This window comes from Mustela nivalis, assembly GCF_964662115.1.
Source record: "Mustela nivalis genome assembly, chromosome: 9".
NCBI classification, from domain to species: domain Eukaryota; kingdom Metazoa; phylum Chordata; class Mammalia; order Carnivora; family Mustelidae; genus Mustela; species Mustela nivalis.
In genome coordinates this window covers 72,979,315-72,993,103 of record NC_139028.1, presented here as the reverse complement: position 1 = coordinate 72,993,103, position 13,789 = coordinate 72,979,315, and the positions used below count along the sequence as shown (strand labels likewise).

Here is a 13,789-nt window from a genome sequence, read left to right as displayed (position 1 = left end):
CAATTAATAATTTCATAAGACAGTTCATTAGAATGCACAAGTGCTTAACTAAACAAAACCGTAATCGAAGCTGTCAGAAGTGATCCACAGTTGTGTTAGAATTTTCTCATTCACGCATCATTTCCTCTACAATTTAGTTAGATAACAAACACTACTTATCCCGCCACTGGCTTTTCAGCCATCAAGTGCATTGGTTTTCTGCACTGGGCTAGCAGTGGAGAAAGGGTTTTGGGCTGGTTGGTGAGAAGGGTCCCAGCTTGGAGATAGGCCAGGCCTTGTGCCACCAACCCCAAATTCAACACGGTGTCCCATGGCTCCCGAGAAGTTTTCCACAGCCCAGCTTTGTGTCTGAGGCTGACACCTTTCTGCCAGGATGGCTCAATGGGGGAAGCCCCTGGGACTAAGGTTGCATCAGGAGCTCTCTTACTCTGAATTTCATCCAAGTAGCCAGTCTCACATGGGCATAGAAGAGAGTAACTGCCTGTTTTTACGTTTTGTTTAGGATAGGCCAGATCTGTACAGCCCTGAAACAGAGATCCCAGAGCTCTATGTGCGGGCCTGCCTGGCCATTAGTTACCTGAGGATAACTAAAACACCACAAATATTTATTTTAATTTCTTAAAAGAAGTCCATATGTGTGTATAGATGGATGCATATATTACTCCCACCCTCCTTCTTTTCCTCTTTATCTCTTCCAGGGTGGGAAAAAAGCATTCTTCCAAAGCAACAGAAAGATATTTTAGTGCTAACAGGGTAGAGAATTCCAGTAGTTTTGGGCAGGCGGAGGCCGCATCTTGGGTCTCACTTGGGCTACCTGGTCGCCTGCTCTTTACAGAGCTGACCTTGTCTGGACATGCTGGGGAACCAACATCAGCCATGGCCTTGGTGTCTGTTGGGGCTTTAGCACACTCCCACGCCGCAAAGGTAGCTGGGACAGCGAATGTTTTCCCAAGGCCTCCTTTGTGCCAGCGTGTGCTGGGCACTCATTCATGTCTAGCCCCTACAACACTGCTGCAGGGGGGTCTTATTACTGGTAGGAAATGGAGACTCGGAGGGGTCAGGTGATTTTTCTAAGGCCACTTAGTGCAGAGCGGAGAACTGAAGTCCAGGCCTCCTTTGCTCTGACAGTCCAGGGATGTGGCTATGTAGGGCCAATTCTGCTTGATTTCTCCAAGTGTAAGGCATTTGCTTTTCAGTGTTTCGCATTATACACAGTGGCTTGGGTCCCTGTTCCTACATTTCCTTCCTTTGCAACAAGTCTGTGGCCATCCTGGGGCTGTGTGGGGGCTAAAAGGAGGCTATGGCTAGGGTCTATCTCACCCCATCCCTGCTTGGACTCGGGACACAGCCTCATCTACCTACACCACTTGCCTGGCCTGCCCAGCACTTCTGGGGCCCTGCCTTATCTTTATCCTCTTGGTGACTCTGGCCCTCATTCCTGAGTCCCTGGGCACCTGCCTGCTGTTGCCATCCCTCTCAGAGGCCATGGTCCCTCTGTGGCTCTGTACCTGTACCAACACACGTGGGCAGGGCTCTGGACTTGGAAAGGAAGTTTGGCCCTCTGTCTCTATCGGGGCGCATTGTTGACGGTGCTCTTCTTCCCTGAGGGAGCCAGCCGTGCTCCCACTCTTGCCCTCCCTCCTGTGCCCTAGCCACTAGGTCTCCTGTCACTCTGTCACTCTGCTTCCCCGGGGTCCCCGCACCTGCTGTTCCTCTGGCTGGAATGCTCTTCCTTCCGCATAGCCATGTGCCTCCCTTGCTCCCTTCAGGTCTTTGCTCAGGTTTCATCCTGTCAAAGAGGCCTTCCCCGATCAGCTTCATCAAACAGCCCAGCGGCCTCTGACTTCAGTTTTTGCACAAGGTTGCACTTGCCGCCCCTGAGGTGTTTTCTGTTTGGTTATGTGTTTTTCTCTCCGCCTGCTAGGACATGTGAAGGCCGGGCCTGTGTTGGTTTTATTCACTGAGTCTGAGAGGCAGGTTGCCTGTGGAAAGAGCAGGTGACTTGGAGGCACACAGGAAAACAGGGCTCCAAACCTGCCTCTGCCATGAGACCTTGAGTATATCCCAACCCCCTTGAATCCCTGTTTGTCTGAAAAATGGGTATATTAATTCTGACCTCTTGGGCTGTTCTGAAGATTCATAATAGTAGCTTATGTTTCAGGAGTGTCTTTCACGTACTGTCCCCTGTACCAAGCACTTTGCAAGGATGACCTCATTTCATCCTTGTGATGTCCTAGGAGGGGAACTATTACTGTTTTCAGTTTACAGATGGGATGCCCGAGCCACAGAATCGTGAAGCGGCTTGCCCAAAGTCCCATAGCTAGAGGGTGGCAGATTAGGAACTTAAACCCGGGATCGAGATCCAGATACAGCACTTACTACTCTATAATGCTTCTCGTTATACAATGTGTTCGGTGCAAAGGAGGCCCTCGATAAACGGTAGCTAGTCTCCTTAATACGATCTGCCTCTTCTCACGGCCAAGTTCTTTCCTGGGTTCAAGCCTCCTTTGGTATTTCTGGTCTGTTAGCCTTCCTATGAACCACCAGGCCTCCTTCGTCTCCTGATCAGACCTTTGGGTTGCTCTCACTCTTAGGGCCCTCTTGGGCTCTAGCTCTATCCTGCCCTCATCCTGTTGTTTCTCAGTCTGCCTCCACTCAATCCTGGCTGTCACGGTCTCTCAGTCTGTCCCACGTCCTGCAGTCCTCCTACCAGCAGCCAGGATGGGAGCACCTGAAAGATCAGAATGCAGGCTGAGGGTAGAAGTCTGTTAGAACTTCTGATAGCGTCTTTGAATTTGCCATTTATATAGCAAGAGCAGGAGAGAGACATAGCATTGGTGGCTTGTGGCCACTACCAGATTAGTGACAAGCAATGGAAAGTGTGAACCTTCATGTGTAGAAAATAGATCCTCTGTGTAATTATTCTTCTCTGTGTCCACACTCAGAAATGCCATCACTGGTGACCGTTAGGCCACTATGGGGAAGGCTGCCACCCGTGTCATTACAAGAGTAGTGTTTGCGGAAGCCCTTTCCTTGGAGATTTTTGTCTCAGGATGCTGCTGTGGAAAGGACTGAGGCTCTGCAAGTCAGAGGCCATTTCTCTGAAGGGTCAGCCTGGGGCAGCAACTTCAAGTGTGAGCCCAGAAACTCCAGAGACCTAACCCTGGTTCAAAGCCAGGCTTCGACGCTGACTCCCTGTATAAGCTTAGGTCAGCAACTTCATGTCTCTGAGACCCAGTTTCCCCATCTGTATCATGGGAGTCACGAGGAGGCTTGGGTCCAAGGTTCTCTTTAAATGAGGGAGTTTTAGAGAACTCCCTTTCCTGGGGTGCCTGGATGACTCAGTCAGTTAAGGGCTGCCTTCAGCTCTGGTCAGATCTCAGGGTCCTGGGATCAAGGCCCACATTATGCTCCCTGCTCAGCAAGGAGTCTGCTTCTCCCTTTCCCTCTGCCTCATGCTTGCTTTCTCTCTGTCTCTCAATATATAAGCAAAGTAAAATAAAAAAAAAAAAGAGAGAAGAAATCTCCCTTTCCCATTCTGCCCCCCATCTCTGTGATCACAAGGAATCTCACAGGGAGAGAGCCCCTCTCACGCTCAGTGGATCCCGTTAACCCCCCCACCCCCACCCAATATGTCCAGCGCTCGCCCAAGCTCTCAGTGGCCCACTGGCTGTTTGCCCCATTTTCCATCCGTGACCCATTCAAGCCTATGCTTTCTTCCTAGACATCCCATCAGAATCAGTGAAACGGGACTTGTAACTGCCTAGAAACACATTTTCAGTCCCACTTACAGCAAAAGAACAACTACCTCTAAAGCTCTTCAAAAAATAAATTATGTCCTCTCTGAGCAGTCCCAGAAGAAATGTCATTGGAGACATAAACTGTTTTACTGTGACCTATGTAAACGTCCCAGGAAATGAACTGACTCCCCACTCCGTAAAACCCTCTTGTTCCCTGTCTTGAACAAAACGGATTAGATTATTTGAGAAGCAGGAGCTTGAGGCTTGGCAGGGAAGACGAAGCGAGCTGGTGCTGTGGGTGTGGGAGGCGGCTTTGCATTATGGAGACGTGGCGTTGGTCTCAGCACGTGGTCCTCTCTGGGATGTGCCAGTCACCGGCCTCCTGTGAGTGATGGGAGCACCGCCCACGTCTTTGAAAGAGACAGATTCTTTGGCCAGAGTTAGATTTTTGGCTTGGATGATTCCTTTAGGGGTTACTTAGAAGGGAGCGAGGGGCAGCACAGCTGGCCCAGCATTGCCCACCATCAACATGGCATGGTGCTGGCTCTTTTTCTTCAATGCTCAATATTTATTGCTCCCCATCCTATGGGAGAGGTCCTGAATCCCATATGACAGAAGAGGAAACAGGATCAGGGACATCAGATACCTTTTCTAAGATCACTGAAGGAGTCAGTGCTGCAGTGTGGACTTGAATCTGGATCCAGTTGTCTGTGATTCCAAAGTGCATGCTCTCCTCCCCTATCAAGTTGCCTTTTTCTTCTCTAGTGTATCTCTGTGGTCTACAGGACAGGGGTGCCTACTGTCCGGGGTCTGTCCACTAGGAAATCCATATGAGGTCCCATCCATACTTGTTAGGCTTGCCTTTTTTGCTTCCATATCTGGGGTGTGTAAACACAGACACCCCTACATATACACACATATACACAAATGCACACACAAGGGCCACCTGATTGGTGAGAGCGGTTCACTCCATTCTGGGACGGTTTCTGGGTTTCTGGAGATATCCTTTCTCTAGTCAGCACCCTTGTATTCTGTTGTTTTGACAAAGGGGTGAGAGAGTAGCCACCATGGATATACTACTGGCTTAAGGCATATAATGAGTCCTGCCCTCAGGGGATGCCAGACCCTCCATAGCACCTTCTGGACATAGGCCCTGTACAGACTGCCAATGGGGATGAAGAATCTGTCATTTAAATTATGCTGGATAAGGTCTGAGCTGGGCTGAGCCATCCCGAGGGAATGGCTAATCTGCCCCTGCACTGGGCTCAGAAGGAACTCACACGTAGCTGCGTGTTTACAAAGACAGGCCCGGACCCCTTCTCCATATCTCTTCTCCTCAATTCCCCTTCCTACTTGGAATGAGGAATTCCCAAAGCCCTGGGATGTGTCCCTCCATCTCAAAGGAAAACGCAGAGAGAATGCCAGTGCATGACAAAGCACCATGAACTACTCCCACAAAGAAAAACAGTCTGTCCTGCTGGCAGATCTGGGTCAAGCAGAACCTGACAGCTGTGAGATAGGGGGTCAAGGGTGCCCAGCCAGGAGGCAGACATTCTCCACACCACCACTTGGACCTGGGTCTGGATTAACATTGTACTCCTGCCCAGGAGATGGGGCTCAACCCTGACCCCATGGGGATGAGGTTTCGGATGGAAAAATTGACTTCTTCTTTGGTGACTTTAATGAGGAAGGTTGCTAAGAACCCAGGGTTGCTAGGTTCCTGGGAGGATTTAAAAACAAGGATTCTAAATCTGGATTTCATGGATGGACTTTAGGGAATGTGTGAACGAGTAAAAATCATGGGAGTAATTCTCTCTGTGTGTAGATATATATCTATATCTATATCTATCTATCTATCTATATATATGTATATATATGCAAACATATGTGTATATATGTATGTGTGCAGATATTTGCAGGTGTGTGTGTGTGTGTGTGTGTGTGTGAGAGAGAGAGAGAGAGAGAGAGAGAGATAGTGTATGCATTTTCTGGGGAGATGGTTGAACCCTTTTCCTAGATTTTCCAAGGAGTGTATAACCCAGAAGAGAAGAGCCTTTGCATTAACATAACTAGAGGCCTAGCAAAGCCTCCCCAGCACTGGGAGGACCTGCTCTGGGAGTCATGTGTGTGAAGTTCTGCTCTGTACCCTACAGGGGACAAGATCAGCTCTGCTTCAGTGGTGGCTGTGGAGAATAGAGCAAGCTCAGGATGGAGGCTTGTGCAGACAGCTTTGTAAGGTTGGAGACCAGGGCCTGGTGGCAGGGGGAGATCCAAGGAGGCCTCCGTGCCTCAGACTGGACAACTGGTCCCTCCAGTTTTTAGCAGACTCCTTGGCTGGGATTTCAGGATGTGGTCCCTGAATGCGGTCCTTGGACATTTCAGTGCCATTATTTCCAGTGGAAACCTCATTCAGACCAAAGGAGGGGAGCTTGCTTGTAGAGTTCCCAGGACAGAAGGCCCGCAGCCGCAGCCTGTGTTACCTCTGCATCAGCAGGCAGACTCTGTCCTTGGCAGGGATCAAGAGAGAGGAGATGCCCTCAGCCCGACCACTGGAAAGGCAAGAGTACTGGCTCTCTCTCTACGAACTACACTGAGTAGGGCTGGGTCTGGCCTCGTGTGGAGCATCACATGCTGTGGCTGGCATAGGCTGGGCACTTGGTTGGTATTAACTGGGCCACAGCAAGGAATCTGGGGGGCTTAGGTGCTATAACCAAGAGTCCATGGGATGTACTAGCAGGCCCTGCCCTCAGGAGCTTCCCAGAGGATATGTCCACCTGGGTTGTGTCTTATATGAACATACCCTTGGAGTGGTACTGGAGTGGTCCCCAGCATAACCCAAACAATGAGATTGCCCCCTAATTGTCATCAAGAACAGAATGTTCCATTTGTCACAGAGGCTGGATCATCCCTTGTGCTGACCACAAGCTGATGGAGGTCTTGAATTCAAGTATGTAAGCCTCTGGCCAAAGGTCAATGGTCAGTCTTTGCTCTCTGGTGTGCTTGACCACCAAGGACCTAGGCCTCTTCTGATGAGACGTAGGGTAAGAGGATCACAGAATGGGAGCACGTCATTCCGTCTTCAAAGGCTCAAAAACAATTGGTCTGATTCCCAGTTTTCTCTCGGTCATGCAGTAGTGACTTATTGAGCAGTTAACATGCCTAACACATTGTGCTTGGCCTGAGGCTAGGAAAAAAATGGCATGTATTTCTGTTCTCAAGAGTTTTCAGCCAGGGCTAGATTAAGATATATGGGGTCCTAAGAATTACAATGTTCCCTCCCCCCGCCCCATATGTAATTCAAAATAAAAATATATTAAATTATAAATATTTATAAGGACTATCAGCCAGTTCTAATTTTTCTCATGATAACTACTTAAGTGCTTAAAATTTTTTTCTATATTGAGTTCTTTCAAAAATATTTTGGTACCCAAACTTCATTGCTGTTCTGAACACATGCTCAGTATACTGTGCAGAAACGAGATGGCTGGTTCTAGCCTTATGGGGAAATAAGACACACACAGAAACATAACATGTCCCAAGTACCCAAATTGTCACAGATTAAGAAAACTCAGACAGTGATTCACAGACCTGTACCCTTGGGGATAAAAATATATGTTTATAAAAAATAAAAATTTATAAAAAATAAAAAAAAAATAAAAAAAAATAAAAAAAAAAAAAAAGAAAACTCAGACAAGGGGAAGGTTACTTTCTCAACAAATTCTTGCAGAAGAGCAAACATTTGGCCTCTGCTGTCAGAGCTAAGAAAGGCTTGTAAACTCTCTCCAGACAAAGGAATCAGAATAAGCAAAGGAAAAACATGAGGCATGTGTAAGAAGACGGAAGCTCAGTTCAGTCGGGACATGAACGGGAGTTTTGGGAGATAGGATGAAAGGGGTGGTCAGACCTTGCAGGACCTCAAGTGTCAGAATAAAGAGTTTGGATTATATTGAGTGGTTCTTGGGAGCCACTGCAGGTTTCTGAGCCTGCCACTGTAGACTCATTTTCACCTTCAAGATATTTAAAACCACCCTTGCTTTGCATTTAAGAGTATCTACAGTGATGAAGTGATGCCAGAGTAATTGAGTATTGGTAATTGCTTTCACTGTGCTTTGGTGTAATGCATTTTTTAAATGGAGTTCTATCCTGTAAGTGCATCTATAGGAAAAAAGTGCCGAAGCCTTCATTATCATTAACTGGTGCCAAATGGGATTTACAGAGATAGTGAAGTGAATGAAGACCATGCCTCTGTCCTCCCATTACTGCTCAATTCTGTTAGGGAGGGATCACAATAATTGTGGTGATTAAAAAACAACAACAATTTGGGGAAGCAGATAGTCACACAGACTTGAAGTAACACCCCACACATTACTTATTAATTACAAAGGAACGAAGTGATTTTACAATGAGAAATATGGCAGACATCACTTTAATCAAGTGATCACACTCAGCATTACCAATAATGGGACAAATGTGGCTTTTGATGGAGTATGGTGGGAAGGACACAGCATCACTTAATGTCGTATTCTTGCCAAAAATCTTTGACCTGAATATAATAAAGAGAAATTAATCAGATGCATTCACATTGTAGAATATTTTTCAAATCGAATAGTATAGACTCTGTCAATGTTTTGAAAGGAAAAAAGAGGGTTTTATGTGCAGAAGGACTGTTCTAGACTAAAGGAGACCAAAAAGATATGACAATGAAGTGAAATGCTAAATCTCCTATTGGATCATGAATTGGGAAAATGAACAAAGAGCTATAAAGGATATTATTGGGATAATTGGAAAAATTTGAATATGGAATATATATTAGATAGTGGTTTATTCTATCAATGTTAACTTTCTTGAGTATAATGGTATATCAATATTACATTAATATATAAGAATGCCTGATGCTTCAGTGATAACTGATGCATTTAGAGATGGAGTGACAGAGAGGGAGAGTGAGAGAAAGAGAAAGAGAGAGCAAGTTTAAATGTGGTAAGGTAGAAACCATTGATCAATCTAAATGAAAACTTTTTAAAACTTTTAATATAATTTTTATTTTTTATTAACATATAATGTATTATTTGCCTCAGGGGTACATGTTTGTGAATCATCAGGCTTACACATTTCACAGCACTCACCATAGCACATACCCTCCCCAATGTCCATAACCCAACCACCCTCTCCCTACCCCCCACTCCCTAGAAACCCTCAGTTTGTGAGATTAAGAGTCTCTTATGGTTTGTCTCCCTCCCAATCCCATTTTGTTTCATTTTTTTCCCTCCCTAATCCCCATGACTCCCCGCCCTGCCTCTCAGATTCCTCATATCAGAGAGATTATATGACAATTGTCTTTCTCTGATTGACTTATTTTGCTCAGCATAATACCCTCTAGTTTCATCCAGGTCTTTGCAAATGGCAAGATTTCATTTCTTTTGATGGCTGCATAGTATTCCATTGTGTGTGTGTGTGTGTGTGCGTGCGTGCGCGCGTACACGCGCATATATATATATATATATATATATATACCACATATTCTTTATCCATTTATCTATTGATGGACATCTAGGTTCCTCGTAGTTTGGCTATTGTGGACATTCCTTCTATAAACATTCGGGTGCATGTGTCCCTTCAGATCACTACATTTGTCTATCTTTAGGGTAAATACCCAGTAGTGCAATTGCTGGGTTGCAGGGTAGCTGTATTTTCAACTTTTTGAGGAACCTCCATGCTGTTTTCGGAGTGGCTGCAACCTTCTTGCATTCCCACCAACAGTGTAGGAGGGTTCCCCTTTCTCTACATCCTCACCAACACCTCTTGTTTCCTGACTTGTTAATTTTAGCCATTCTGACCAGTGTGAGGTGGTAACTCATTGTGGTTTTTTTTTTTTAAGATTTTATTTATTTATTTGACAGACAGGGATCACAAGTAGGCAGAGACACAGGCAGAGAGGAGGAAGCAGGCCCCCTGCTGAGCAGAGAGCCCGATGTGGGGCTCGATCCCAGGACCCTGAGATCATGACCTGAGCTGAAGGCAGAGGATTAACCCACTGAGCCACCCAGGTGCCCCCTCATTGTGGTTTTGATTAGTGTTTCCTTCATGCTGAGTGATATGGAGTACTTTTTCATGTGTCTGTTGGGCTTGGGCATCTGGATGTTGTCTTTGCAGAAATACCTGTTCATGTCTTCTGCCCATTTCTTGATTGGGTTATTTTGTTCTTTGGGTATTGAGTTTGAGAAGTTCTTTGTAAATTTTGGATACTATCCCTTTATCTGATATGTCATTTGTAAATATCTTCTTCCATTCTTTTGGTTGTCTTTTGGTTTTGTTGACTGTTTGCTATGCAAAAGCTTTTGATCTTGATGAAGTCTCAAGAGTTCATTTTTGCTCTTGCTTGCATTGCCTTTGGTGGTGTTTCTGGGAAGAAGTTGCAGTGTTTTAGGCCAAAGATGTTGCTTCCTCTCTTCTCCTCAAGGATTTTGATGGATTCCTGTCTCACATTGAGGTCTTTCATCCATTTTGAGTCTATTTTTGTGTGTGGTGTAAGAAAATGGCCCAGTTTCATTCTTCTGCCCAACACCATTTGTTGAAGAGACTGTCTTTTTTCCATTGGACATTCTTTCCTGCTTTGTCGAAGATTAGTTGACTGTAGAGTTGAGGGTCTATTTCTGGGCTCTCCATTCTGTTCCACTGATCTATGTGTCTGTTTTTGTGCCAGTACCATACTGTCTTGATAATGACAGCTTTGTTATAGAGCTTGAAATCTGGAATTGTGGTGCTGCCAACTTTGGTTTTATTTTTCAACATTCCTCTGGCTATTTGGGGTCTTTTCTGGTTCCATACAAAGTTTGGGATTATTCGTTCCATTTCTTTGAAAAAATTGATCGTATTTTGATAAGGGATTGTGTTAAATGTGTAAATTGCTTTAGGTAGCATAGACATTTTCACAATAATTGTTCTTCCAATCCATGAGATGGAACGTTTTTCCATTTCTTTGTATCTTCCTTAATTTCTTTCATGAGTACTTTATAGTTTTCTGGGTATAGATTCTTTGCCTCTTTGGTTAGGTTTATTCCTATGTATCTTATGGTTTTGGGTGCAATTGTAAATGGGATCAACTCCTTAATTTTTCTTTCTTCTGTCTTGCTGTTGGTATACAGAAATGCATCTGATTTCTGTGCATTGATTTTATATCCTGACACTTTACTGAATTCCTGTATGAGTTCTAGCAGTTTTGGAGTGGTCGTTTGGGTTTTCCACATAAAGTATCATATCATCTGCAAAGAGTGAGAGTTTGACTTCTTCTTTGCCAATTCAGATGCCTTTGATTTCTTTTTGTTGTCTGATTGCTGAGGCTAGGACTTCTGGTACTATGTTGAATACCAGTGGTGATAGTGGACATGCCTGCTGTGTTCCTGACCTTAGGGGAAAATCTCTTAGTATTTTTCGATTGAGAATGATATTTGCTGTGGGTTTTTCATAGATGGCTTTGACGATATTGAGGTATGTACCCCCTATCCCTACACTTTGAAGAGTTTTGATCAAGAAAGGATGCTGTACTTTGTCAAATGCTTTTTCTGCATCTATTGAGAGTATCATATGGTTCTTGTTCTTTCTTTTATTAATGTATTTATCACAATGATTGATCTGCAGATGTTGAACCAACCTTGGCAGCCCAGGAATAAATCCCACTTAGTTGTGGTGAATAATCCTTTTAATGTACTTTTGGATCCTATTGGCTAGAATTTTGGTGAGAATTTTTGCATCTGTGTTCATCAAGGATATTGGTCTGTAATTCTCCTTTTTGATGGGGTCTTTGTCTGGTTTTGGGTTCGAGGTAATGCTTGCCTCCTAAAATGAGTTCTTTCCATTTCTATTTTTTGGGACAGTTTCAGGAGAATAGGTATTAATTATTCTTTAAATGTTTGGTAGAATTCCCCTGGGAAGCCATCTGGCCCTGGGCTCTTATTTGTTGGGAGATTTTTGATGACTGTTTCAATCTCCTTACTCGTTATGGGTCTGTTCAGTTTTTCTATTTCTTCCTGGTTCAGTTTTGGTAGTTTCTAGTTCTCTAGGAATGCATCCATTTCTTCCAGATTGTCAAATTTGCTGACATATTGTTGCTCATAATAGCTTCTTATAATTGTCTGTATTTCTTTCGTGTTTGTTGTGATCTCTCTTCTTTCACTCAAGATTTTTTTAATTTGGGTCCTTTCTCTTTTCTCTTTTCTTTTTGTAAGTCTGGCCAGGGGTTTATCAATCTTATTATTTCTTTCAAAGAACCAGCTCCTAGTTTTACTGATTTGTTCTACTGCTCTTTTGGTTTCTATTTCATTGATTTCTACTCTGATCTCTATAATTTCTTTTCTCCTGCTGGGTTTAGGTTTTGGTGGTTTTTTTTTTTTTTTTTTTTTCCTGTTCTTTCTCCAGCTCCTTTAGGTTTAGGGTTATGTTGTGTATTTGCAACCTTTCTTGTTTCTTGAGAAAGGCTTGTATTGCTATACACTTCCCTCTCAGGACGGCCTTTGCTGTGTCCCAAAGATTTTGAACAGTGTATTTTCATTTTAATTTGTTTCCATGAATTTTTTAAGTTCTTCTTTGATTTCCTGCTTGACCCATTCATTCTTTAGTAGGATGCTCTTTAGCCTCCATGTATTTAAGTTCTTTCCAACTTTCCTCTGTGATTTAGTTCTAGTTTCAAAGCATTGTGGTCTGAAAATATGCAGAGAATGATCCCAATCTTTTGGTACTGGTTGAGACCTGATTTGTGATCCAAGATGTGATCTATTCTGGAGAATGTTCCATGTGCACTAGAGAAGAATGTGTATTCTGTTGTTTTGGGGTGGAATGTTCTAAATATATCTGTGATGTCCATCTAGTCCAGTGTGTTATTTCCTTATTGATCTTTTGCTCAGGTGATCTGTCCATTTCAGTGAGGGGGGAGTGTTAAAGTCCCCTACTATTATTGTATTATTGTTGATGTGTTTCTTTGATTTTGTTATTAATTTGTTTATGTAATTGGCTGGTCCCATGTTAGGGGCTTAGGTATTTAAAACTGTTAGATCTTCTTGTTGGACTGTTGGACAGACCCTTTAAGTATGATATAGTGCCCTTCCTCATCTCCTCATCTCCTATGGTCTTTGGCTTAAAATCTAATTTACCTGATATAAGGATTGCCAGCCCAGCTTTCTTTTGATGTCCATTAGCATGGTAAATTGTTTTCCACCTCCTCACTTTAAATCTGGAGGTCTTTGGGTCTAAAATGAGTTTCTCATAGACAGCATATTGATGGGTCTTGTTTTTTTATCCATTCTGATAACCTATGTCTTTTGATTGGGGAATTTAGCCCATTTACATTCAGGGTAACTATTGAAAGATATGAATTTAGTGTCATTGTATTCCCTGTAAGGTGACTTTTACTGTATATTGTCTCTATTCTTCTCTGGTTTGTTACTTTTGGGCTCTCTCTTTGCTTGGAGGACCTCTTTCAGTATTTCCTGTAGGGCTGGTTTGGTGTTTGCAAGTTCTTTTTTTTTTTTTTTTTAAAGATTTATTTATTTATTTATTTATTTGACAGAGAGAAATCACAAGTAGGCAGAGAGGCAGGCAGAGAGAGAGAGGAGGAAGCAGACTCCCTGCTGAGCAGAGAGCCCGATGCGGGACTCGATCCCAGGACCCTGAGATCATGACCTGAGCCGAAGGCAGCGGCTTAACCCACTGAGCCACCCAGGCGCCCAAGTGTTTGCAAGTTCTTTTAGGTTTTGTTTGTCTTGGAAGATTTTTATCTTTCCTATTTTCAATGACAGCCTAGCTGTATATAGTATTCTTGGCTGCATATTTTTCTTGTTTGGTGCTCTGAATATATCATGCTAGTCCTTTCTGGCCTGGTAGGTCTCTATGGGTAGGTCTGCTGCCAATCTAATATTTCTACTGTTATATGCTACAGACCTCTTGTCCTAAGCTGCTTTCAGGATTTTTTCTTTGTCACTGAGACTTCTAAGTTTTACTATTAGATGATGGGGTGTGGACCTATTTTTATTGATTTTGATGGGAGTTCTCTGTGT

General features: G+C 43.8%; 1 protein-coding gene across 2 annotated transcripts in view; it reads left to right on the top strand.

The window, feature by feature from the left end:
• The window catches only part of GALNT18 (polypeptide N-acetylgalactosaminyltransferase 18), a 340,317-nt gene that overhangs the window by 91,035 nt on the left and 235,493 nt on the right, over window positions 1-13,789 (top strand). The gene's annotated exons all lie outside the window — the stretch shown is intronic.